General features: G+C 45.2%; 1 protein-coding gene across 4 annotated transcripts in view; it reads left to right on the top strand.

Annotated features, from left to right (window-relative positions):
- Positions 1-27551, top strand: part of thrab (thyroid hormone receptor alpha b) — a 124148-nt gene that overhangs the window by 14994 nt on the left and 81603 nt on the right. The window contains exon 1 of one of the 4 annotated variants that reach the window (XM_031561572.2): positions 2130-3169. The exons of 2 other annotated variants lie outside the window; for them this stretch is intronic. The gene's annotated coding sequence lies outside the window, so the exon portion shown is untranslated. Of the gene's footprint in view, positions 1-2129; positions 5543-27551 lie in introns of those variants that run through there. One more of the 4 variants, XM_031561571.2, reaches the window with a different exon arrangement.

Below are 27551 nucleotides of genomic sequence, written 5' to 3'. Positions count from 1 at the left end.
CTGAAATGGTGAGACTTCATCACGTCAACTTCAAAGCAAAGTGAAGTAGTTGCATCATTTATGCTGTTTTCATTTGAAAATAGTAAAAGTAGGATTCGAGGGATGTGCGGTCTTCTGTATCTTTTCATTCAGTTGGGGGATGTTAAATTACAAAGTGAATGCTTGAACAACGAAAGGCAATGAAGTTCACAAGTTTGTGCAATGAACATTGCAGATAAGACTCCAGACATGATTGGTACCAGATAGCAAACCTGATTCGTTGAGTGTACAATAAAGCCGAGAGAGACATTTCTCATCGGCTGTCTCGCTTTGTGGGAGCATGTCATCAAGCCCCCATGTTTATCAGAGGTGCCCTTTCCTGTTTCACCTGACGGTCCTGATAGAACTGCAGTCTGCTCTCATATCGGCCATGTCCCTGAATGTCATCAGATTTGTTCTCTATAAAATGTAACCTTTTCAGGCATACAGACAGAAGGAAGGGGAAGGCACAAGTGGCAGAGATTCTTAAATGGCATGAAGGTACTTGGGAATAATTGGATGTTTGTATGAGATATGGGGTGTGTTCATTGGAGGAAAGTGGGTTCTGACTTTGGCTGCTCCTCAGTATTTGAACCATGGGTCATGTTAAAATGAGGGTGACTATTTTTGATGGGGCTGTCAAATAGGGGTGGGCGATATGACCAAAATCTTCTATCACGCTATTTGTAATTTTATATCACGGTTACGGTATATATCACGGTTTATTATACGTAGGGTGACCAGATTTTGGTTTTTGAAAAAGAGGACACTTCAGCGGTGGCGAAATGTGTCCACAGACATTTATTTATTGACCCTTAAGAACACTAAGGTGCAGAAACAATACTGCCTCAATAGGCTATTGGCCTAAGCAATAGTGGCCAGTATCCATTGAATCTTTAAATAGTAAAATTAAAGCAAAGTGTATGAAAAAAAAAAGAAAAAGGAAAAATCTTTCTGTGGCATTTAGTCCAGTGCTTATGTTTCAGTGGTTCTTTAATGTACTTTCAGAAGATAACTCAAGTGTTAAAACTTTCTTTTCAATCTTTGTCCATATGTTAACGCAATAATGATGAGATATTTTCTTTATATGGCCACATATTAAAATAAGAAAATTAAGAAGTTGGCCATTATACATAGACATATATACATAGACGCTCCATTGACCGCCTCAGCCCGTTGCTGCGACGTCCTAACGTGATGACGAGGTGATGACCTGTAAACAGACGCAAGTAAATGATGCGGTTTTTCTGGATAAAAAGGACTATAGCGTTTATATTTCTCAAATAGATTTCACTGAGTCATTTTTATATTCAAGGGTTTATGATCTACATGGAGTACCAAAACAAGTTTTGTCCCCATGTTACTTACTTAGAATCTCGTTGGTTTGGCCGTAATCGCCGTTGACATACATACATGTATATGTCTATGATAATCGCTGCTAGACGCTCACTGTTCTTGTGCTCTCACAGCTCATTCACTTTGAAATACTGAAAAGAAATCTAAACTATCGAAAAAGTGCATCTTTAACTACTAATATTTGACCATCATTGAGAAAAATGGAACAGAATCTGCAAATAAATGCCTACACTAGACACTTTTCAGTCCATATTTTTCAGTATATTGAATCTTTCCCAACAGTCGAGGATTACTCAACAAGTAGGCATGACAGTCCTTGCAGGTTATGTGCTTAAAAATTGTACTGGGTATCGTATTATACGGCTCTTCAGAACGTTCAAAAAAGTTCTGTTGATTTGAATGGGCCACCCCAACGTTCACAGGTCTGTAATTTCTTTGGTTTCACTGCTGCGAAAATGTAATGACCGCTGACCATCTTTCATATCATTCAGCAAGTAGTCCGGTCATTTAACGTAACGGGAAGTAATGGGTTGCTACGCAACACCTGAAACTTTAGAGTTCTATTTGCCTGAAGAACTCAGCAGAAATCACAAAATGGCAACAAAATCGTTAAAGAGGTATTTTTGGAGGAATGTCTATCGTTTTGGCGAGTTACTGTATAATAAGAGGGATGATGTATAGTTCGGAGGTCATTATCTAAAAATAAATCGATTGGATTTCAAAATAAGAGTATACCGCGGTTGAAACGGTATGGCCAAATCTCTCCTGGTAGACACATTTCTACCGTTGCACGGTATATACCGTCATACCACCCAGCCCTACTGTCAAATACTGACTAGATTAGTGGCCTGGATATTGTTTAGAAGGGCTTTGTTTAGCTTAGTGTATAAGTGTCTGTGAAAACATTAAAACGAATAAATCTGCCATTTAAAGTCTTACTCCAGCCTCAGATGGAGAATGCACTGCCTGCATGCGTTAGCCGCAGACTTCCTTCAGCCTGAAAGCTAAACACCCGCCACACTGCACCCGCTACACCAAGCTCGTAAAAAGCCTCACGAGACTGAAGACATACACATGAGCCATGTGACCCTAACCGCAAGCACGGGGTCAAGGTATGATTGTATGCTTAGTATGGTGTCGACTAGCCAATAAAACGGCAAAAGCCAAACAAGTGCTTGTAACCGGGTGGTCGGCCCACGTATTCCAACAGATGTCTATTTTTACAGCTTGCAAATGGATGTAAATATAGATCTATGTCCTCCATGCTGATATATTTTTGTCATGCGTATCATGACTTGCAAGAAAAAAATTACGAAAGAATTTTGAAAATCTTCACTCGAAGTGCGAGGGTGAGGTGTTATTCTCGGGTGAAGTATATTTTGGGTGGGAGCCCGTGTCATGTGCGATATAGCTCTGCTTTGTGGTTGCAGCAGCCAGGTTCCTGCGCAAATTTACACAGTGTCTTGTTTGAGCTGCCGTGCATATATTGATAGGTAGTCGTTTGGTTAGCCTTAGGTCTCGGCAAGACACCTCAGTTAACTCTAGGATTAGGCATAAGCCTTTTAGGGTTAAGCCAGTCACATGAGATACTCTGACAGAACGACTCTGGAACAATCTTCACTGACCACCATCCCATCAAGTTTTTATAGTTTGTTTGGAGATACTTTCGCTTTGGCCTTGACCCCATCCAGCCCACTGGTGGAAATCTTGCTGCTTAAGAAGACACTGGTGTGGCACTTGGTGTTTGTTAGGTGAAAAATTCACTCGATTCATGTGACCAATGAGAAGTCCTTGTGTGAGTGCTCCTTCATTTCATGGATTTTAACCGTAATGGGATTCCGGGTGCTTCTGCGATCAACTCCCCAGATTGTCCCATGGTGGTTAGTTCTCTGTTGAGTGCCCCCTGTGATATTAAAAGCAGGTTGTTTGGGACAGAACCTGATCGATTGGAGACACAAAACACTTGACACTGCAGCTGAAGAGGAGGTATGTGACAAAAGCAAGCTGTATATATTGTCAGGGAGGCAGACATTTTAGGGTCTTTTTTCAAGTTAAAATTATAGACTTTAGATAATATTTTACTTAGCTTGCTCCTGTGACAACTATGCTGTTTGGCTAAAAGCACTAGACAAATAGTCTCAAACTCAAATTATTTGGGTGGGGGTTGCAGTTGGGGGGCAGTGAGTAAAAGGTATCCTATATATTTTTTGACAACAGTGATTATTATCTGTACATAGTCAATTAACTACTAACTACAAAAGCTATTTTCATGTTGGTCTGGTTATGGGCATGTAGGGCTAGTGAAACTTGCCCGATTACTTTACAGGGGACACAGAAACGCAGAGAATGGGTACATTTATTTGTGGGGCCACATGAAACTGCCTTGAGGCCCAAATGTGACCCCTGATCTAGAGGCTCTGGTAGTTGCATATGTTCCCATGTATGTGAGTGTGGAAAGCTCAGAGGTGTCAGGTTCAGCTCTCCCTGTCCCTGTGCAAGCAACAGGAACACCCACTAATGTTCCATTGGATGTCCATATACTGCGGGTTATGTTTAGCCTTGGGTCACCTTGTCTGCGGTCTGCAAATGCTGAAGCCCGGTAATCAGTACAGTCAGGCAACATGCTAGTTGATGGATACAATAAAGGAGTAAGAGGACACATTAGCAATAGCGAAGCACTGCAACAGGTGAAAGGCTGGTTGCCTTGGCCCATGGCTGCCCTCCAAAGTCCAGGGCCATACCCCTGGAATTGGTCGGCACAAGCCCCCCGTAATACCCAGTAAGCACTCACGCCTTGGGTTTTGGGCCAAGCTGGCACTGGACTTGGCTGGACAATTTGGAGCTGGAAGCCCAGAGGGTGTCAATGGCCCACTGGGAGTGCTTGGCGGTTTAATATAGGACTGGGGGGGTGGGGTGTTTTTTTGGATCAGATAGTAGTCACTCAGTTTGTTTATGAAGAGTGTTAAGAGTCATCTACTCGTTTGGCTGAGAGTAAAATGAGATGAGGTGAAGGTAGACTGGGGCCCAAAAAGACACTTCTTTTTTTTCGCGGCTCACAATTTTGCAGTCACTGATGCTATGGTGTGTAGTAGAACCTGGGATCTGCAGGGCTGTGGGTTGGGCCTTGTTGTCTGGACGGCCACCTGCTAGCATGATTTCATGACCTGCCTGAACACCATGTGAGGCCTGACCCCTGACACTAATTTGAGAGATTCATTTTTCAAATGGGCATTTAAGCCTGTGTTGAGAAATGGAGAGGGGAGGGGTCTTTATTTCCTGTATTGAGCTGTTTGAGGACGGGTTGACATTTAAAGTGCTCTCTTGCTGTGAACACTCTGAACGCTACAGCAGATTATTTTCCTTACCATAAATTGTTATCTCCAACTTATCCTTTTCCTCACTTTTTAACTTTAATGAGAGACATTTGGGGGAATCCATTTCCTGATTGATGCGCTCATTAACACGTTTTTTTTTTTATGAGGTGGTTGGGAATGACTGATGAGAGATATTTCTTAAAGGAAAGATGCATTAATGTGACTAATTAGAGAGGAGTAGGAGAACATTTTTCAGAGGTATATCGCTGAATCTGAGCTCAGTAATTATCGTGCCCTCCCGTGATCTGCACCCTGCAAAGCAGTTTTGTTTGGCGTAAGGGCTGCCTCAACTCACTTGTATTGAAGAAAAGCATAAGACTGTTCGAGACACTGCTGCATTTGGTAACAGATGGGATGAAGCGGGGGGGTTATGTGGTGAGAGTGAGAACGTGATGCTTGTGTACTTATGCGCTCGTAACGTCTGCCAGACTGCAGGCCAGGCGAGAATGCGTTTTGTCACTAGCGTGGTCTCCCACAGTTATGTGCCACAGAAGTTTGGTCAGAGGCTGGGGGTTGAACAAAGGTTAATTTTATGCATGGTGCCTGGAAGGGGGCTGTTTATTGACTTTTCTTTGTTCCTTGTTTATCACTTATTTCATTTTTATCATTATTGTGTTTTATCTGGACGGAAAAGCAGGGAGACTCGAAAATGTTTTTTTTTCTCTGTCTTTCCATTACCTCTCTCTCTTCTCTCTCTTGTCCCATTCTTTCACAAATGTTTTTTTTATTTCGCTGCAGTTTCATATATCAGCACTGGGATCTGTGCAGGTTTTTGGCCAAGGCCACGCCTCATGGTACGTAGCCAATGTTTACAATGTCTCTACTCCCCCGTGTTATAATAACTTATTTCCCCTTGCTCTAGCAATGATGGAGACGCAGCCAACAGGGGAAGCATGGATGTGTTAACCAAGTCCCTTTCTCTTGTTGGACTGTCTTTGAAAGTTCCTGTATGCCTCAGACAGTCAACTGGTATGTTATTGTGATTGCTTTTGACTTTGAAGTCTTTGTGTATGTGTGTCGAGGTGGGTGATTCTAGGGACTTTCTGTGCTCGTCGAGGTCACCCTGATTCCTGTTAAGTGGTGTGTTCAAATGTTGAGTTGAAAACAGGAAAGGGGAGCTTCTTTTCTGGGTATCCACTCTGACATCCTGTCAAGACTGACCTCAGAAGAGAAAACAATAGCAATTCTGCAAAACTGTGACCAATCTCTCCCACCACATTCTGCAAAAAGAAAAGTAAAGAAACAGCGAAACCCACACTTCTTTTTAACAGTGGAACATGAAAGTCATGGGCGACAGTTACATCTTTAGATCTTGCATTCCAGACTTTTGTGGACATTATATCAGGGTTTTGATGTTTTTTTTTTATTTTTCCATTACCCTGATATTTTTGTTTAGCACACAAAAGATCTAGACTATCTCTCAATTTCACTTTTGTCTTCCGTCCTCTCCGTCTTTCTCCCTCCCTATCACTCGCTCACTCTCTCTCACACTGGTGTCTGGTGCTCAACAGCTGCTGTGGGGATGGGGTTGTCATGGCAAGAGCCCCCTGTGGGGCCTACCCTGGCTTCCTGTGCCTATCAGGAGCGGGTAGATGTTTGTTTTCTTCGGTAGGAGGAAGTTGTTCACAGCTACTCAAAGGAGGGTGGCGGGGGGGGGGGTTGCACCTCATCTCACACGGGCACAGTCAGACACAGGCCTCGACCCTTGACGTGTCTCAAAAACAATTTCCGTTCTTCTCTCTCATTATTTCTGGGCAGTTGATGATTCCCACCGTGCAGCTCCTTCATATTTTTTCACAGAACCGTCTTTGCGTTGCTATGAAGTTCTCTGTTCTCTGTTCCTTATTTTTGTTCCTGTCAGTGGTTTTTTACCTCATTTTGTGGTTTGTTTCATGATGTTAACTCAGCACGATTAGGCCCCCTTTTTGTCCTGGCTGCTCTGAGTGTCCTCTGGATGGCCTTCCAGTCCTCCTCCCCTACCACCCGCCACCAACAACACCGCCACCATCATTTTACACACACACACACACACACACACACACTCACACACACACACACAGACACACACACACACACACACACACACACACACACACACACACACACTCACACTCAGACAGAGTTTCTCCAAGTCACCCCTGCTCAGCCCCCTGCCAGTCATTCCAATCTGCTTTACATGAAAGCGATGAGATAGCGGGGGTGTGTGGACCGCAGGCAGCGACTCATCTAACACCGGCGGTCCCTGCGGAAGCTGATACGTGCCGGGGGAGAGATTAATGCAGCTGATTGCGGCTAGAGCTTGAAACACAGCTGGGCAAATATGGAAGGAGTTTGGATGGTCGGTCAAAGTATGTAGGCCAAAAAGATGTAGACGGGAGGGGGGGGGGGGGGGGGGGGTCAGGCCAGGTCAGTTACCGGCAGGTTAGAGTGGGCCATGGCATGTAATTTGCATGAAAGCTCTGACCTATTCCTGCCGCAGCGACGCGAACAGCTGGAGTGGGAGTTTGGATGGTCGGTCAAAGTATGTAGGCCAAAAAGATGTAGACGGGGGGGGGGGGGGGGGGGGGGTCAGGCCAGGTCGGTTACCGGCAGGTTAGAGTGGGCCATGGCATGTAATTTGCATGAAAGCTCTGACCTATTCCAGCCGCAGCGACGCGAACAGCTGGAGTGGGAGTTTGGAGCTATGCGTGTAGGAAGAGACACACACACATACACACATAGGCTATAAACACAGAAGGGCTTTCTCTTGCACTCTTTGTCTTTCTTGCTTTCTTATTTCAACTTTTTCTCTCCTCTGTCTGACTCTCAGTCAAACTGTATTTATCTTCATCCCTACCATGTCCCTTTGTATATATCACCCCGCCAATCCCCCCCCCCCCCCCCGCAAACCCAGACACACACACACACGTCAATTTCTGACTTTCTTTTCTTCTCTGAGAACACTTCATTTCTGTCTAATTGACTTGCTCTCCGTCGTGGTAATTATCGCCTGGCAGCCTTCAAACAGGAGAGCAGATTCGGCGACACGTTTCCCAGAGAGAAGAGAGTCTGCTTTTTTTATTCTGCATTAATAGCTTGCCTATCATCTCCAGGCGTCTGTTGTATCAATACTGTGGGCCAACTTGTTACGTTTTTGTACTCTCCCTGGTGTGGTGCTTGCCATTCTATTGAGCATGCGGCGCTAAATCGGTTTCAGGAAAGTGCACATTATATTAGGATTTTCGCTTCACAAATTGAACTTGAATGAAGACACACACAGACGAGATGAGATGAGACGAGACGAGCGAGACGCTCAAGCACACACACATACACACAAAAGGGTTCACATGCACAGAGACATATAAGGTGAAAGATCCTGCGATTCTACATCAATGCAGGAAAATCTATTTTTTAAAACAATGTAATTGATTAATATGCTTGCCAGCATAATGGATTAAAACAACTCACTCAAACCCATTTGACTGCAATATGCAGTTGTAATGATCAATGTTAAGTTAATTTACAGATAATATTGACAATAGTCTAGGCTACACACTACATAACGTCACACATTCCTTGGGGTCTAGCCACTAGCCACTAGGACACTAGCCAAGTACAGATAATGTAAACAAATCTTTCCCCATAGGTTAACATAGATACATGATACTAATATGCACTCCATGTACACGATACATTGTGTTTTCTGATGCTAGCCAGGTACAGTTACACATTAGTTTGATCATGTTTTAAATGCATTTTAACGTGATTATGCAGTCATCACATCAGTGAATGAACAAATACCTTTAATATAGCTCTGCTACCTAGCTTAGCTTAATGCTAGTAGCCTTGCTACCACTTCCTACTGTGTCATATTAGCCAAATACAATCGACAGTTCTTTCAATAGGTTTTACATGTAGCACAGACAGGCCTACAGAGTTTCTGTTTATTACCTTGTGCAATGGATAATCATGTATATAAGAGCCAGCTGTTTTTATGTTATATTTTTGTTACATAGTACAGTAACTGAATTATCCTTTAAGCCTAAATTGTTTTAATGTGAAAGCAATAGCATTTTTATAGAAGTTTTATTTACAATGCAGTAGGTTTAGTCTAATCTTTTTAGACAGCTGTGAGCTCTGAGAAACGAAATCGGTGCTTGTATTTATTAATAAAAACCATGAAGGCCAAGATGCATCCTTATGCATGGAGAATCGTTTTATGATCAAATTGTTACCCTTTGAATCATAATCCAGTCAAATCGTGAGGCTAGTGAAGATTCACACCTCTAACACACACACGCACACACACGCACACACACACACACACACACACACACAAACAAACACCCACACACATATACACACACACACAGAGATGTTAGTCATTTCTGGTCACGGGCTTGGCATTCAGAGCCATTTAAAGAGGAGATTTTTCATCTGCCGGTAATTCGCCTAATAAGGACAGTGTGACATTTTGGAAATGAATATGAATATCTGCTCTGAAGAATGGAGCCACAGAGAGGCACAACAAGGGCCTGACTGTGGCCCCAGACGTCTGCTCTCCTGAGATAAGACCAGGGTCCTCCACCGCCGCATCCTGAGAAAGGAAACATTGTACCTTGGAGATATGCATTAGAGGGTGAACATATAAGCGCGGTTTTGTTATGGCAATCAGGAGCACGAGCCCATGGTATGTCGGACGCATGTGGACATATTTAAGGGCTATTTCTGGTGGCCTTAATGTCTAACAGGCGAATGGTGGTTGCTTAAGAGCGAGATGGAATGATACGCTTAGAAGTGGTTGTGTCGGGGGCGTTCCATAGATGGAGTTCTGGATTCAGTGGGGGGACAGTGTGTAGGGGAAGAGCAGAGGAAGTGCATGTGATTTAGTGACACAGGCTGGTTTCCATGACGGCTGTTCCATGTAATCTGTTCTATCACTCATTCTCATTTTTTTTCCCTCTATTCTTTTTCTGTTTGCTTATTCACTGTCTTTCCCATTGAACTGTGGTAGCGGAGAACAGGTGCTGTATGTGAGTGAGCTGGGGGTTTGGTGGTAGTGTATAGTTGCGATATATTATCTGTCCCGAAACTCTGCTGGGGCCCACGGCAGCGACTGAAGCTGAGTTTTACTTCTGCCCTTCACAAGGGGAGAGGGTCTTATAAAGGGGGCCCTCCCTGCCCCTCATGTTTTCTCTCCCCTCCCGTCTTACACTGCGGTTCTTTCCCTTTGCCCCCCCCCCATATGAAGTCCCCCTGTGGCTTTACTGAAGGAAACAGTGCCCTTTTACTGTAGTCAAGGAAGACCCACTTCTCCAATGAAATCCCAGTAATCTTGAGGGAAAATAAGCAGAGACATATGGATGTGTAGTTTTTTCCCCCATATGCTAGAGCCTGCCAGAGCACTTAATGTAAAGTGGTGAACTCTTGACAGGGGTTTCACTATAACAGTGGCAATCTGGCTAGCTGGAGCGATAACTAGTTGCTAAAGAAAAGAAAAAAATGGAGAGGGTGAGATTGTGGGGGAGGGTGGTGAGAGGGTGGGAATGAAAGGAGGAAAAGAGAAAGAGAAAGTGGATAATTCCCTGATTAACTGGAGGGTCTGACTCGGCTGTGAAGGACAAGGCGGTGGAAATGTGGGGTTTTAAAATTCCCTTAATGGCCACTTGTGCGAAGGCGCCTCTATTTAGAGAGCCCTCTGATCAGCCAAGGGCTGTGATCAGAGAGACCTTGAGGAGGCTGAGTAAAGAGAAAGAGAAAGAGAAAGAGAGAGAGAGAGATAGAGAGAGAGAGAGAGAAGGACGGATAGAGGCAGGGGAGAGTGCACCTGCACCTGCAGGTTTAAGATCATGTTGGGTGGAAAGACTGCATTAGAGGAGAAGAAATGCATGTATGCAAGTGGTGCATTAGAGGACATGAGCACAGCCTGCTAAAAACACACACACACACACGCATGTATGCAAACATAGTTCAGATGGTTAGACACACACAGAAACACATTGTAAACACACCCTCAGTGGCATGCATAAATTCATACATATGCACTCACATATGCATGTCCACACGGCACACACACATAGAGACACTCGCACTTGCACAGTGTGCCTACACAACTATTATTTGCTTACCCTCTCATTAACACACGCATATATATTCATACCTACATGCAAACACACACACCCATAAACACATTACTACCTACTCCCCCTCCCCACACACACAGACATTGCAGAGTAACCTCAGGCACCTGTATGTCCCTTGCTGAACCGTGGCTGCCTGGTTTAATAGGCCCAGATGGGAGATTTATGAGTGTGTGGGGCGGGATTCCCCTTGTGCTCAAGTACACAGTGTGAAAGGGCCTCTCACTCTGCGGCACTCACGCGCCACTCTCGTAACACACGCTCTCTCCAAACACACACTCTCGTAACACACGCTCTCTCCAAACACACACTCTCGTAACACACACTCTGTCCAAACACACACTTTCGTAACACACGCTCTCTCCAAACACACAGGGACACAGCCCACTGAAACCACAAACGTGGAAACTGAAAGCGAGAAATTGATAGTAGTATCATCTTTCATAATTTAAATTTTTTTTAAAGTGCATATGCTGATGCTGATGTGTGTGTGTGGTTATGCCTATCATTATGAAACAATGTCGTTAGGCTTTGACTCAATATGCTGCCTTTAATTATTAAGTTGGTGAACTTATATAGGGTGACCAGACGTCCCCTTTTACCCGGACATGTCCTCTTTTCGAGACCTAAAAAATGCGTCCGGCAGGGATTCCAAAATCGTCCGGGATTTTGCCTCGTCGGATTTTTGTGTTTCTCTGGGTCTTTCACAAACTAGTTATTACGTCCTTACAAGTTTACGTTCCACCTTCTTGCGTGAGCTCTGACTGTAGAGAGAACTGTCATTGGTCGAACGCCTTCCCAGTGTTGCCAGATATGATAATTATCCTCCAAATACGATCATTTTGAGCCTTTGATACGATACGCCATTTCCAATCTGGCAACACTGAGCACCTTGCCGCCTCCACTAGTTGCATCGTTTACAATAGTAGGTACATGACATCTGCATGTGAAAACGATGTCAAAACTTCGTTGCGGGGGAGGGAGCGGGGTCCCACGACAAAGTGTCCTCTTTTTCACAAACTCATATCTGGTCACCCTAACTTATACTATATATATACCGTAATTTCCGGACTATAAGCCGCTACTTTTTTCCCACGCTTTGAACCTCGCGGCTTAAACAACGACGCGGCTAATTTATGGATTATGATACCTGTGACTGTATATGGTGGCTTTGTGTTTACGGTGGCTTTGTGGAGCTAGGATGCTAGCATGGATGCAGCCGCATGGATGCTTAGCTCCACGCGATTTCTCAGTATCTCAATAACTTAACTAATGTCAAAATAACCACAGTCTACCGGCGTAGACAGAACACAACTCAAAACAGTTTACAACAATACAAATCCAGTCTTTTCAAGTTCTTTAGCTCATTGGTTTCAAACTTAGCGTCTTTCTTCTATCTCACTGTCTTCAATCTAACGTTCTAGCTTCTGATTGACTCTTGCAACTGTGCTCTCTTAAAGCAACAGTGCACTTATCGTAACTGGCTGCACCTGCGGCTTATAGACATGTGCGGCTTATTTATGTTAAAAATAATTATATTTTAAAAATTCAGTGGGTGAGGCTTATATTCAGGTGCGCTCAATAGTCCGGAAATTACGGTAATTGATTTAAGGGAAAAAAGCTATTTAATATGAGAGGAAAGATTTTGCACTAATTGCATCAACAGAGTGTCCCATAGTGGCACTCTTCACAGTCTGATTACTGGCTCCTGTGCTGCAGACCCAAGAGCAGATCTACTGCAGCGATGCTAAGAGCAGCAGCATGGTAATCATCTCTGAGGAAGCTCCTCTCCAGCTCGTGGCCTTGTTCCTTTTCAGCCCAACACACACACACACACACACACACACACACACACACACAGCACATAGGCAGACATAGATAAACAACAGATATACACACACATAGACGTATACGTGCACACACATACACACACACGTACAGAAATAACCATATAAGTAACCACTCTTCTGTACTCTGCCATGGATGAAAGCACTTGTCAGCCTTTGTGATAGTAGACTCTCTCTCCCACTCTGTCTGCCACTCTCTCTCTTTCACTTTCCTTCATCAGAGCTTGATCATTGAAATTGCATAACCTGGAAGCGGCATTTAAAAATAAATAAATAAAGAGGAAAGTGCATGCGTATAAATTTGGCAACTGACAGGCTGCCAAGTCTGGCAACTTGACGGGCTGCCAAGACAATCCAAGGTTAGCCGGGCGCTAAGTGTGCCACCACAGAGCCACACCCCTCCCTGGCAGCATGCAGCCTGGCAGGGACGCCCTGCACCAGTTAATGTCTGTTTTCTAGTTTTGCTGATATAAGCATTCCCTCTCTCTCTCTCTCTCTCTCTCTCTCTCTCTCTCTCTCTCTCTGTCTCACCCTCACCCTTTCTCTCTCTCACTCACTTACACTCTCTAATTTTTTTTTAATGTGTCTGCAGACTGCTATTTTGGGTAACCTCTGCTCCCTTTGTGAACACAGACAGAGAACACACACTTCCACAAGACACACTTCCACACACACTCACACACGCGCGCACACACACACGCACAAACACGCACAAACACACACACTTCCACACACTTCACACAGAGAATGTGTGTGTGTCTCTGTGTGTGTGTGTGTGTGTGTGTGTGTGTGTATGTCTGTGATTGTTTTGTTACATCATCGCTCTCCCCCACAGTTTCAGCACAGGGGCGTTAGCGGGCAGGGCAGCGCCGGCCGGGCCCCCACAGGCAGCGAGCGAGCGGGCCATGAGGAAAGTGGTCAGGCATGCGGCACGGCGCGGGGAACATACTGTACTAGGCTGCCACGGCAACGCCACCGCTATAAATAGCACTTGCTGATAAAGGGAAGAGAAGGGAGGAGCGGAGCGGTTTGGAGGGTGAAAGGCAGAGGCGAGAGGGAAGGCAAGGGAACGGGGGTGGGGTGGGGGTGGGGCGTTGGGCGTGGCCCAGCTCGTGGCCCAGCTCGGCACCTTGCCCAGCAGGTTTGTGTTTTTGTACGGGATGTGTGAAACGTTTGCCAGTGTGTGTGTGTGTGTGTTTGTGTGTGTGTTGGTGTTTATGTGAATCACTCACTTCCACTGAGGGCAAGGCCTCACAGCGCAGCAGGCTCTTCCTCACAGTGGCTTCCTCACTCTGATTCTACTTCTGCTGCTGTTTCTGCTGCTGCTCCTGCCGGCGCTCATCAACCGCCTGCTGGGGTGGGTCACCTCTCCACTGCCTGTTTTCAGCAAGGGCAGGAGGGGAACTGGGGACCTTTGACCTAAGTCACACAGCTGCCTCCATGGCCTTTTCAGGTTTAATTTTTTTCCACTTCTGGTTAGCGTTGAGGGCCAGTTTTGAAGAAAGGTCCAGGTAGGGCTGGGCGATCAATCCGATTAGATTTTCAATTACCATTTTGGCTTCCAAAATGAAAGCAAGATGATCGAGATGAAACAAATAATGTGCCCATTCCTTTTTGCAGTAATGCTCTCATTTTGTCTTGCGTTATAATTGCAGCGCACCCCCTTTCCTTAATTGTAGTGTGCTTCCCTAAAAGCCCAAACTCACTCTCAGACAGGTTGTGGCATGTTTTATTCAGTTCTAGCAAAGATGGCAGAATTTCAGCCACTGATTAAATTTCACACGGTTAGATCCATTAGTAAGTTTAACACTACAGGCCAAGTCGACGGTTCAGAAGTTAAGTCAGTAAGTACAGTGGTGTATGGGAAATGTTTAGACACTGAGGTATTAATGTTGAGTCTATGTTTCAACGTTTCAATGTCCCAATCTGAGATAAGCCTCTTGCTGTCACCTGTGAGAAGGTGCGGCTGGACATGAAATCTGACGAAACACAGGGAAGAGTTATCCACTCTCTTAGCATTAGCCACTATTCCCCTATTCAAAACACCATTAACATTTTCTCAGTCATAGTAGCATACCAGTACCAGTAGCATGAATGAAAACGGCGAGAGATTTGCAGACACCTGTGCTGACTACAATCTGGTCATAGGAGGGACAGTCTTTCCACATAAAACCATCCACAAAGCCACCTGGATGTCACCTGATCACACTACCGAAAATCAAATCGACCACATATGCATAAACAGGAAGTTCAGGCGCTCTCTCCTAGATGTCCGTGTGAAGAGGGGGGCAGACGCTGGGTCAGACCACCAACTACTGGCTGCAAAACTCCAGCTCAAGCTGAAGCGATGCAACAACCCCACCAACACAAGAACAAAGTTCAACACCCAGCTCTTCCAGGACATAGGAACAACTGAACTGTACCAAACCACCTTACAGAACAGGTTCCAAGCCCTGCAAGAAGAACAACACAAATCAGTGGAAGAGCACTGGAGCAACCTGAAAAACATATGGAAGGAGGCGTGCCTAGAAGTAGTGGGGAGAAAAGCAACAAACCATAAACCTTGGTTGTCAACAAACACACTGAAGAAAATTGAAGAAAGGAGGACAAAAAAAGACACACTAAACAAAAGCAAAACCCGAGCAAAAAAGGCAGCAGCTCACAAAGAATATGAAACAGCAAATAAAGAAGTGAAGAAAAGTGCAAAATGTGACAAGCGGAATTACATTGAGAATTTGGCACGGGAAGCAGAGGAAGCAGCTGGAAAAAACAACATCAAAGAACTCTACATGACCACCAAGAAACTAGCTGGTAAGTTTAGACAGACAAACACCCAGATCAGGGATAAACAGGGACGACTTCTCACCACCAAAGAAGAACAACATCGAAGGTGGACAGAACACTTTAAGGAGCTGCTCAACAGACAGCCCCCTGCCCAAAAGGTAGAGATCCCACCAGCCACACACACGCTGGACATCAACTGTGGCCCCCCAACAAGATCTGAGGTGAGGAAGGCCATCAAGGAATTGCGACGTGGCAAAGCAGCAGGGCCAGATGACATCCCATCAGAGGCTCTACAAGCAGATCTCGACACCTCAACCACCATGCTCCACCAGCTAATAAAGACCATATGGTTGGAAGAAGGAAACATACCAACAGACTGGAAGGACGGGCTCATTGCTGTCATACCAAAGAAAGGAAACCTCAGGGATTGCAACAGCTACCAAGGGATCATGTTGCTATCAACACCAGGCAAAGTGTTCAGCCGCATCATCTTGGAGAGACTTCGTAAGGGGGTTGATGATGAACTGAGAGAAAACCAAGCTGGTTTCAGGAACAAAAGATCGTGCACCGACCAAATTGCTAGCCTCAGGATCATCATTGAGCAGTCTATAGAATGGCGAACACCTGCTCATGTCAATTTCATAGACTTTGCAAAGGCATTTGACAGTGTAGACCGTGAAATGCTATGGAAACTCATGGCACACTATGGAATCCCCACAAAGTATACCAACATCATCAAGAACATGTACTGGGACATGCAATGCAACGTACTCTTCCAGGGATGCGCACAAGAAAAATTCAAAGTACTCACTGGCGTGAAACAGGGATGCCTGCTTTCCCCTTTCCTCTTCCTTCTGTGCATTGACTGGATCATGGTACAATCAACCCACAATAAAAAGACTGGCATCCAGTGGAGTCTAACAGAACATCTGGAGGACCTCGACTTTGCGGATGACATCGCACTACTCTCCCATAGCCACCAACAGATGCAGGACAAATCCGAACTGCTAGAAAAAACAGCAGCTGGACTTGGACTCAAAATAAATGGTCCAAAAACCAAAGTAATGCGGATAAACACCAAGAACACAGACCCAATAACCATCGGGGATTAGACGCTGGAAGATGTCGACAAATTCACCTACCTGGGAAGTGTGATAGCTGTTGATGGTGGGACAGAGGATGACGTGAAGACAAGAATTGGGAAAGCAAGAACAGCATTTAACATCTTAAACAAAATTTGGAAAAGTAAAAACATCTCCCTCAAGACGAAGCTTCAAATCTTCAACTCCAACATCAAAACCGTGCTGCTCTATGGCTCCGAAACCTGGAGAACTACCACCAACATCACAAACAAACTACAAACCTTCATAAACCACTGTCTAAGACGCATCCTTGGAGTCTTCTGGCCAAACACAATAAGCAACATCAACCTATGGGAATGCACAAAACAAGAAACAGTAGATATACAGCTGTTAAGGAGAAAATGGAGCTGGATTGGACACACACTACGAAGAAACACAACAGCAATAACAAAACAGGCACTGACATGGAACCCACAAGGCAAACGGGGTAGAGGACGACCCAAAAACACCTGGAGAAGGAGCACAGAGCAGGAATTCAAGAAGAAGGGGCTGACGTGGAAACAGCTGGAGAGGATGGCTCAGGACAGACGAGGGTGGAAACAATTCATCAATGGCCTATGTTCCGAGAGGAATACAAAGGCTTAACTAACTAACTAAGTAGCATACCAGAGGCTAGCCTAAAACGTCAATCTCAGACCTAGCGTTAGCATCACAGCTGATCTGTCATCTGTCAACGTGTTCAGTATGACATTTTGCCAAGTTTACTTATCACGTTTTGCAGTCCTGAAATAAAACACTTGCACAGCTCGGTCTGGGTTGATGAAAAAACAATGGGCTTTCCAGTATCACGTTCTTGTGACATCCCCACTTGAAAACAACCTATTTTTTAAGTGGCGGTGCACCTTTATCAGTGTAGGCCTGTGTCATCGTACAGTACTAATGTTTTCAGCTGAATATGAAAAAAACTCTCAGAGCATAGTGCTCATTACACAATTACACAATAGTAGACAAATTAACTAAGATGATTTTAAATAACGCTTGTCTGTACTATTTGCAATTTCTAATTAGTAAAGAAAACTAAATATAGGTTAAATCTTACGGAGGTTAAAAATAAAGCAATATCACACAAGAGGGGATACTGTCATGCTTGATATCGACATGGCTCTTATTTGGTCGTTGGGACAACGCCACAGGCCAGAAATAATAACAGTCATGCTGATATATGTCGTAACAGCAGGACCTCTTGGAGGATATTGCTTTCGTACAGCATTCTTACACAGCATTTCTTGCTGTTTGGCGAGAATTGGTAATCTGAAATAACAGATGATGATTTCGATATTTATTCAGCTGTTGCTGCAAGCTTGACTTTAAGAGCTCTAATATCTTTGTCCTGGAAAACACATTTGTCTTGTTATTACTCGTTTTTATGAAACCAGTTAAATTAATATGTTGATTGGGACTCTAAGGTCTGTTGATTAAAATGTTTATCTGCTAATTGCAGGCAGTAAAGTTAACAGTTCAGTAATCAGCGGTTATTATCAGGACACTTTTTAAGTGCTGTGGCATTTACTGTTAGCTTTCATAGAATTTGTCTTGTCCAATTAAAATCACTCGCTCCAAACTCTTGCAAACAATTACAGGGTTTTTCCTGGGTCAAAATGGGTCTTCGGTGCTCACGCGCACAGTCTGTGTTACCATGTCACCTTATTAGCTTACATTTTACCATTTCGTAAATAATGGAGGACATGCTTGAGGAAATCATTTTGCTTCCACTTTAGATTAAAATAGATAGGCTAATACATTGACAATAGTCCAAGCCCCATGGTGCTATCATGTATGGTTCAAAGATTATCAAGGTTTACCTCTTTACATATATAAGCAAATTACTGAAATGTATATCAATAGAATCTAGAACTAACCAGTGGTCAGAAATGGAACACACAAATTATGAAATTCAAGTTTATCTATTATTACTATTAATTTTTATTATACAAACCTACATACCATTCTTTTTGTTTTTATTATTAAAACTGTCCACAAATATGTTTAATAGTACGTCTTCTCTAAACTGGCAAGCTTGGAGCAGCCTCTGTTCAATGATTGGCTCAGGGGTGGGAGGTGGGATGCGCCTTCCAGGCAGCTGCTGCCTTAAAGTCGACGCTGAGGGCTCAAAACACCATTAAGCTGAATTGCGCCATGAATGACAGTTTTTTTTTATAAAAAATTTTATCGCAGACTTTTTTTTTTGCCTTAGGCGCTCGGGATTTGTTGTATTCGCTCGGAAAAATGGCTTAGGCGCGCGCCCAAATTTTCTCTATGCAGGAAAAACCCTGAATTAACAAAACGAAGAAGCTGAATTATCTGAAAAAAGTCCATAACTTTCTTTTGCATTCCACACTTAAAACCACGCCGAGTAGAGTAGAGCAGTGGTATGTCTGTGTAGGAGAGTGTGTTTAGAATGCTGTGGTCCATTGTTCAACACTCCGCGCCGCTCGGCCAGCAGACCATTCTGCTCCGGCGCTCCACCGTCAGCTGTCAAGTCTGGGCCCCGCCGTGGCCCTGTCTGGGAACCATTACTTTCCCCGCTACACAAGTATTTAGTTTCTTATGAGCTCCTTGTAAGAGCCTGGTACAGGATCACTGCCTGGGCGATGCACTCAGACTCCCCTGTCAGTACTGACAGTCTTGCAGAGAGAGAGAGAGAGAGAGAGAGAGAGAGAGAGAGAGAGAGAAAGAGAGAGGAGGGTGGGGAGGTGAGGAGAGGGAAAGGGCTTCAAGGTTGTTGTTTTTTGTTGTTGTAAAGAGCAGCAGTTTTAACCCAATATACCCCCCTCTGAGTAAATGTGGGTGTTTTGTGTTTGTGATCGATGAGGAGCAAGCCCTATGGAGGTGAAAGTACAGCTGACAAACCAGAGAGTAGGGGCCGATTTGGGGGCTGGGGGCAGGGGGGTGGTGTAAGAGGGAGAAGGGAGGGAGGGAGGGAAGAGAAGGGAGGGCCAGCAGAAACCCTTGGCTGACATCCAGGTCCCTTTAACTGCTCTCTAATCCCATTTTATGATCTTGGTTTCGTCTTCTTCTCCCTTTCTCCCCTCTTTCTTTGCCATGCTTTCCTGTCTCCTACTTTCCCTCTCACCATCTCTCTATCTCTTTCTCACCCTCACTCTCACTCATTCACTCACCAAACTGGCCACTCACTCACTCACTCACTCACTCACTCACTCACTCACTCACTCGCTTGCTCAGTCTCTCTTCAGGAGATATTGCGTGTTCGTTTGGCTCCCTCTCCATTCTTTATTCCTAAGTGTTCTCCACTGGAAATCTCTTAATCTCTCCATTTCCATTTCAACTAAAAAGCTAATTTCCACATTTATCTTGCCAGAGATTTCAAAACAGCATGCAACAATAAGTAATCAACAAGTAGCAAATCATTTAACACAATGTCTGACTCTTTTGTAACACTTAACTTTAACTTCCTGATTGTTCTACGCTACACCCAGACCCATATTACAAACACAGGATTCACACACACACACACACACACACACACACACACACACACACACACACACACACACACACACACACACAGAATATAGGTATCCACTGACTGCTTTGTCTGTTTCCCCCCCATCTCCGGGGTATTCCCTTCTGGAATCTTGGCCGGCGTTCAAAAATGCTAAATCAACTGCAGCCTGCCTGAGCTAAGCGGGGCCCTCTCCCCCTTTGGGCCGCCACCCCACATGTCCACTCAGAGACAGAGGGAAAGAGAGAGAGAGAGAGAAAGAGAGAGAGGGAGGGAGATAGAGAGAGAGAGAAAGAGAGAGGGAGGGAGGTATGTGTAGAGTGGGAGGGGTGTGTGTGTGTGTGTGTGTGGGGGGGGGGGATTCCTGACCAGAGCAACCTGTCCTGAGCTGGCTCTCCTCCACTCCATGTGACCTTTCCCCCGCTTTTCACCCGCTCTCACTGCGGCCCTCCTCATCCCACCACTTCATCCAGCAGGAGTGCTTTCGCTTTTCTCTTCAGTCTCTACACCCTCTTCCACTCTCTCTCCCTCTCTCTCTTTTTCTCTTTCTCTGTCTCTGTCTTTCTTGCTCTATCTCTCTTTGTGTATTCACACACACACACACACACACACACACACACACACACAGTCTTTTCACCCATGACAGCCTATTCTCTCTGTCTTTTTTGAACCTTTGTGCGCTGCTCCTCTATATCTACTAGCCCCAGACCTATTTTCTCCCTTCTTTTTATGTGTCCCACCTCTTCTTATTCTATTGACCTGGCTGCTTGCTGGTACCCCCTTTTCCTCTCTCTCTCTCTCTCTCTCTCTCTCTCTCTCTCTCTTTCTCTCATACACACACACACACACTTTCCCTGAGGTGCAGATTTAAGCTGTGTGCCAAGGGGTTTGGGGAGCTGCTGCCAAAATGCAGTCGGGAGACCTCTTCCACTTCGGGTTTGCAACCAGACCCCCCCCCCTTTTTTTTGCCTCAGGCACCTCTTTTTCTGTGTCTGTCTCTCTATCTTTCTCACTACCCTCTCTGTGTTCTTTTTGCCTAAGAGAAGAGGGGAGGGAGACAAACCCACATGGCAAAAAAAAAAAAGTTATACAGATGTACACTGTAGAGGACGGTCTTTTTATTTTTAACCAGAGAATCCTACTCTACATTTGTTTCCCTCTCTTTCCCCTGGCCCGTCTTTGTCTCTTTTCAGCTTCTACCTCTTCTTGACCTCTTCCATCCAGCTACCTTTCCTCCCCCCCCTCTGTCTGTCTCCTGCTGTCTGTGTCTCTCTCTGGCTTTCTCATCCGTCTTCACCCTTCTCCTCCTCCTGAAGGCCGGGTGAAGTGTTGTCTTCCTCCGAGTATGTTCAGTGGCCTGGACTAGTCAGCCGTTCGAAGACATATGGTGTACAACTTGAATGCCAGTACAGAGAAATCATCTATACGATGTCCTTGCATGTGCGCGTGCTTTCATAGAAGAGTTTTTTTTGCGGTTCTTTCCCTCTTCTGCTAAAGCGGCTTAGCCCAGCACCGCGTGTAGCCTGTCGGTATCCACCAGCATGTGACGATCAGATGGCGAGTCTGCTCTACATTACTGTAATGATTTAGTGAGTTTGGCTGCACAGAACCCCTCCCCCTACTCTTCCCCTCTACCGCTCCAGCCCAGAAAACCACCACCACCCTGCTTTGGTCTGCACCTCTACATTTGTCCATTGTTTTGGACCTGGGTTGAATTTGCAGGACTCCCCCCCTGGTGGGGCAGCCCCAGAAAGCCGCACAAGAACGTCTGTTCTTGAGCCGCCAGGACCTTCTGTCGCTTTATTTTTGTGAGCAGCTCCTATTGTGAGGATCTTTTCTTTTCTCCCTCGTACCTTAACTCTAGCAACCCGGATGCAAGATAAGGGTCAAATTCGCTGGAAATTCATACAACTTGCTCTTGGTTCTATATCTCATGAAGTACTCATTGCCTAATGATGAATTGCATGTCAAACTAAATGGCAGGACTAGTCTGTGCAACAAATTCTTGTGAAGTAATCTGGTTTTGAAATGATATGAAATTTCAGCCGTCATAAACTGCTTCCATCTCTGCATCTATGTCCACACACTCATTAGTCTTGTTTGAATTACTCATGAAGTCGTTATTGGGTAGACATGAAACAGAGTATCAAATGAAAGGGTGGACCTCATGCTTCACAATGACACATCATTTATTGGTAATTTCTTCACCCATTTTCACACCTCTATGTTAAGTCAAGAAGTGCGTATAGCCTCAAAGGAAATTAATAGTAGGACTCATTCTTTTAGATAATAGTTGTTGTTAGTAGTTAGTTAGCTAGTTGCTAATATCTGCAATGAAGCTTGGTGGAGTAATCAGGTTTTGGAACTACAGCACAGTTCAGTGTCGTTGCATAATGTATATACTATAGTATATAATATATATTTTGCATATACACAGACATATATATTATATATACAGTTTAAGTGTCCCACCATCATGGTTCTGATATCACCAGTTTAGAAAACCTTCTTGTCTATACATATTTGAAAAGATATCCTCCCTGACATCAGTATCTCATGAGATAGATAAAAATATAACAGACGCAAAATGATTTTTCGTTTATATGAAACTTATAGAAGTAATATATCAAATCATGGCACATCTGGATAGCCTTTACTGTCCTGAAAAAAAAACCAAGATAGAGATTTAGAGATAGAGATTTAGAAGTGAAGGTCGTGAAATTTTGCTGAAAATAGCCAAAGGCTGTAAGAGTTAAAGAGAACGAGTGGCCACTGATGCTGTCTCTCTGCCCCCTACCTCTCAAGCATCCGTTGCACGTTGTGGCAATTAGCGCGTAACAAAGTAAGCTGAGCAAACAAACAAATGTTTTCCCTAACGCCCACCGGAATATATTGTCCTCGCCGTCACATGTGGGATGTTTTCTTTTACGACCCTGTGTAAATCCAGTGTGTGCACATCAAAAGGATTTCTGTCAAGCACTTATCCTGCAAAGAAAAGGCCGAGCAAGTGTGTACATATTTAGGAGGCGGAAGATCGCAAATCTCCGTGCTCTTGAAAGAAAGCACATCTGTCTTGAAGGCATGTTATTTTCAGCAGGGCAGCGGTTCACTCCTGCCCTATACCATCAGTCAAAACTATGTTGTGCCAGAATCACTCGAAATATCGAAAAGCAGTCCTAAAATGGCTCCTATCTAAATCTGTGGCACTGTAAAGCCTTCTTTTTCTAAACATGTCAAACCATATCAGTCACATGTCTCTATTCCACATTGTATTACAAGACCAAAACTATGTCTGAAGTCAGAGGCTAGACCGAGCACATTCTTAGAAAGGTGACAGAATTCGAACAGGAAACTCAAGCAAGAAAGACAGGAAAGCCAGACAAGTTCTCGGTAGCCCCTCAGGCCTTTCTCAGGTCTGTTCTGGATTCAAGTTCTGTCACCTTATACTGGAAAATGCCGACCATCTATACAAGTCCATGAATGAACCAAGAGTAACTTAGGTTCCATCATACCACGTATGTGAACACAGGAACGTCGGCTCTCCAGAATGCCCACCAATGGCCAATCGGCTCTCCATTACTGTGGCCACAGCACTGTATTGTTCTTGCCCTTACACGAGTACCCAGTTCAGTTTACCAACCATTTCCGCTCCCTCAGTTACAGAGAACAGCTGTCACTCCCTTGGCCTCCCCTTGCCCCCTCCACCCCCCCCCCTTCCAGCCCCACAGGAAAAACAATGCAGCCCAGGCTGAACCCAGGTCACTACGGAGCACCGTCCAGTTCACATGGCAAGCGTCCAGGCCTGGCTTGAGATCAGATAATGGAGAGAGTGAGAAGGCGGCGTGGGGGGGGGAACCTCGGCTCCCCAACATCTCGCTCTCTCTCTCTCTCTCACACACGCTCTCTCCCTGTCTTCTGTTATCTAAACAACTAGACCTGGTACGGGGGGGGGTGGACTTGTGTTGCATCGCACCGCACGGTCTTGCATCAGGCTGTAATATCAAACACGTGAAGAAGATGCGCTTTCATGTGGGGCCCAAACTCTGTAAGGAGGCGTCGCTTGGATGTACTCGTCTCAGTGCTTGTTAACGGGCAACAATTTCCCCCAGTTTTCTGCCTTTAATGCCATTATACTGCCTTTTAGCAGTGAAGATTTAACTCTCCTCTGATGTTGATGGCATTAGGGAAGTTTTTTTTTCTCTTTCTTTTTTCTTTTTTGCTCATTTTCTACTCCTTTTCTTCGTTTTCGTCCTCTTCTCATGTTGTCAAGGCAGAGAGGAAACGGTGGCCTCGGGTTTCAGCCCTGCGCTCCTCTGCATGCCGGGCCCGTCCGCTGGCTCTGATGTTGAGAGGGGTAATCAGATCAGTCGTAGCAGAGAGGGTTGCGGCCACCGTGTTTTTAAGCCATCAATAATTGAAGAGACGCCTCCGCCCCTGGGCTCTGGGGGTGCGGGGGGTTCGTGTCTGCCCCCGACTCTCTGATGTGGCGCTCGGCTGGATGACTGAACTCCCCCAACTGAGCTGAAAGTGTTTTCACTCGCGCTCCGACGTGTCAATATCAGATATCAAATGCTCAATCTAACCTAAACATGGCCCGAATGTCCCAGCTTATAGGAGGGTTAACGTTCGGAACATGGTGGCACAGACCACAACTCCCCCCCAGCCCCCCTTCCGCCGAACTCCTTGCCTTTATTCTGCTCCATGACTAAGAAGGAGACCTTGCAAGGTTAAATCACAAGGCATCTGCAAAGTGGAGGTCAACAAATGAACCACCACGGTGAGCGCCGTGGTAACAGGTGGGGGCGGTGGCACCTAGGGCCATCTTTAGCGGCGTTGTGTTTTATTGCCTGTTGGTGTTGGCAGGCTGCCAGCACCGGGTGTTTAACCGCACCTGTCACAGAAGCCATTACGGGGACTGCGGATAACAGAGGTTGCAAAATAGTGTGCACGTGTGTTAGTGCATGCATGTGTGTAGTAGGGCTGAACGATTAATTGCATTTGCGATTTAATCGCGATATGATAGAACGCGATTTTCTAACCGCAACGTTCGCGATTAAAAAACGTGGTCTAAAAAAAAAAAAAAAAAAAAGTTTTTTTTTAAGATGGTAAATTTTGCACACAGTGTTTAAAAAGTGCATGCCTAGTGTTTATACTTAAAATTACTTTTTTTAAATTACTTAAATGCACAGTGGCAAAGCCACCTATTTGTTGTTCTTGTTTCTGTAATAAAACAGTTAAATAAAAATGTAAAATGTGGGAAAGAATATTTTACACTAAATGTATCTAATATTGTGTTGGTCATATTTAAATCATTCATTACGTTTTGTTGGGGGAAAAAAGAGGATACAAAAAAAAATCGCATATTAAATCGCAATCGCAATATTTTGGTAAAAAATCGCAATTAGATTATTTTCCCAAATCGTTCAGCCCTAGTGTGTAGCGTTAGCTTGCCCGCAAGTTTGCCTTTGCTCTGGCTGCTCCTCGGAGCACACGGAGCGCAGCCGTTGTATGTTTGCCGAGGCATTTCCATGGCAACCGGAGGCTGCCGCGCCAGTGGAAAGAATGGGGGAAAAATGGGATGAAGCTCATGGTGGATTTCCCACAAACATATGTTCAGTGCCCTCTCTTCTCCTCCAAGGACCCTACCCCAGCCCACACGCACACACACACACACACACACACACACACACACACACACACACACACACACACACACACACACAAAACCTCCAGCCATGCAGGGGCCAAGTAGTCAGTGCAGAGAGGTGCTACAGCAGTTTGGCTTGGCCTGGAAGGAAGGACTGCAGTGACAATGACGGATGTTTGTGTGTGTGTGTGTGTGTGTGTGTGTGTCTGTATTGACCTCTTGAAAAAAAACTTGGCAAAAACAATTTCTTCAATCAACATCAACATTTTTCTCTCATTCATCTTTTCCCTCTTTTATTACCGGGCCGTTTGTTTTCGTGTGTGTGTGCTTTTTCCTCCAATTTGGTGTGTTTGTGTCTGAGTCGTGGAGTTCCCAGCCGTTCCGGATTCCAGGGCATTTTTGATTTTGGGGAAAGAGCGGCGCACATAAACGCAATCCCAGGCTTTGGCATCCCGGGGGCCGCTGGGGCGAAAGCCAATGTTGACGTGGTGTGCTGCTCCGCCAGGCCGGCCTGTCTGTTCTCCTGCCAGCCTACTCCAGTGTTGTTTTGGTTATCCGGTGATTAGGAGGAGGAAGGAACGAGGGGAGAGAAAAAAGGGAAGGAGAGAAAAAAGGGAGGGAGAACTGGAAGCAGAATTGGCTTCTGTCTGTCATTAAGCTTCTGAAGATCAGCTGGGAAAAGTTTGGCTCGCCCCTTACTTGGCTGAAGGGTACATATTACCAGTACTGCTTGTCTCTCTCTCTCTCTCTCTCTCTATCTCTCTCTGTCGTTCCCTTTTTTCTTTCTCTCCCTCCGCACTGTCAGAGAAAAGTGTGTGACACGCAGTCTTTTATACAGGCTGTCAGATGACACTCGCTTGCTAACCCAGGCTTGGAAGATGCCCATTTTCTTGTCAAATGCCTGCTACTGCTGGACAGCTACACTTTGTGATTTAGGCCAACGATTTGTCTTGAAGGGCTAATTATAACCCCCTCTGTAGACACATGTACACACAAACACTCTCTCACTCTCTCTGTCTCTCTCTCTCTCACACACACACACTCACACACACACACACACACACACGCAACATACACCTTTTGTTTCTCATCTTCATCCCTTACTCAGTCCTTGTCCTCTCCTTGGCTCTACAGGTGTATTTGTAGAGCCAAAATACAGTTGACATGAGGACAGATGCAGATGCTAGTCTGTAGCTCTCTGTCCTGCGTCAGCACCAGTGGCTCACTCCATAATCCTGGAAGAGCAGACTCCTTAATAGACTTCATACTTTTTCTCTGTCTCACCCTTTGCACCATATCTGTCTCACCACGCTCCTTTTCTGCTCTTGGACATTCTTCTCCCTTTGCACACTCTCTCTCTCTCTCTCTCTCTCTCTCTCTCGCTCACTCTCTTGCTGTACCTCCTACCCTTGACCTCCTGTCCCTCCCTTTCCCCTCCTCTCCTCTGTCCCTCTCTCGCTCATTCTGAAGGAGCGGCGAGGCCCCCCGGGAGTGCAGTGTTTATTTGGCCGGGAGGCACCTCTCAGGCCTGGAGGCTGGGGTTAATGAGAGAGAGGAGAGGAGAGGAGAGAGGAGGGGAGAGAGGAGGGGACTATGGGGGTTGGGGGTGCAGCAGGACTCACGCTTCCCCTCCGTGTTGTTATTGTAGCCTGAACTGCCCCTAGCTATACGCCTGCCTGCCTGCCTGCTTGGTCTAGGAATCACAGGCAGTCCAGCATCGCCTCGCCCTGCTCAGCACCTGCAGCATTGTCACGGCCTCTGATATTTCCATACCCTTCTGACTTGTGTCAACATTAAGTAA

The sequence above is a fragment of the Clupea harengus genome, chromosome 23 (assembly GCF_900700415.2).
Source record: "Clupea harengus chromosome 23, Ch_v2.0.2, whole genome shotgun sequence".
In the NCBI taxonomy this organism is placed as follows: domain Eukaryota; kingdom Metazoa; phylum Chordata; class Actinopteri; order Clupeiformes; family Clupeidae; genus Clupea; species Clupea harengus.
The sequence above is the reverse complement of the archived record's forward strand: the minus strand, read 5'-3'. Positions and strand labels throughout refer to the sequence as shown.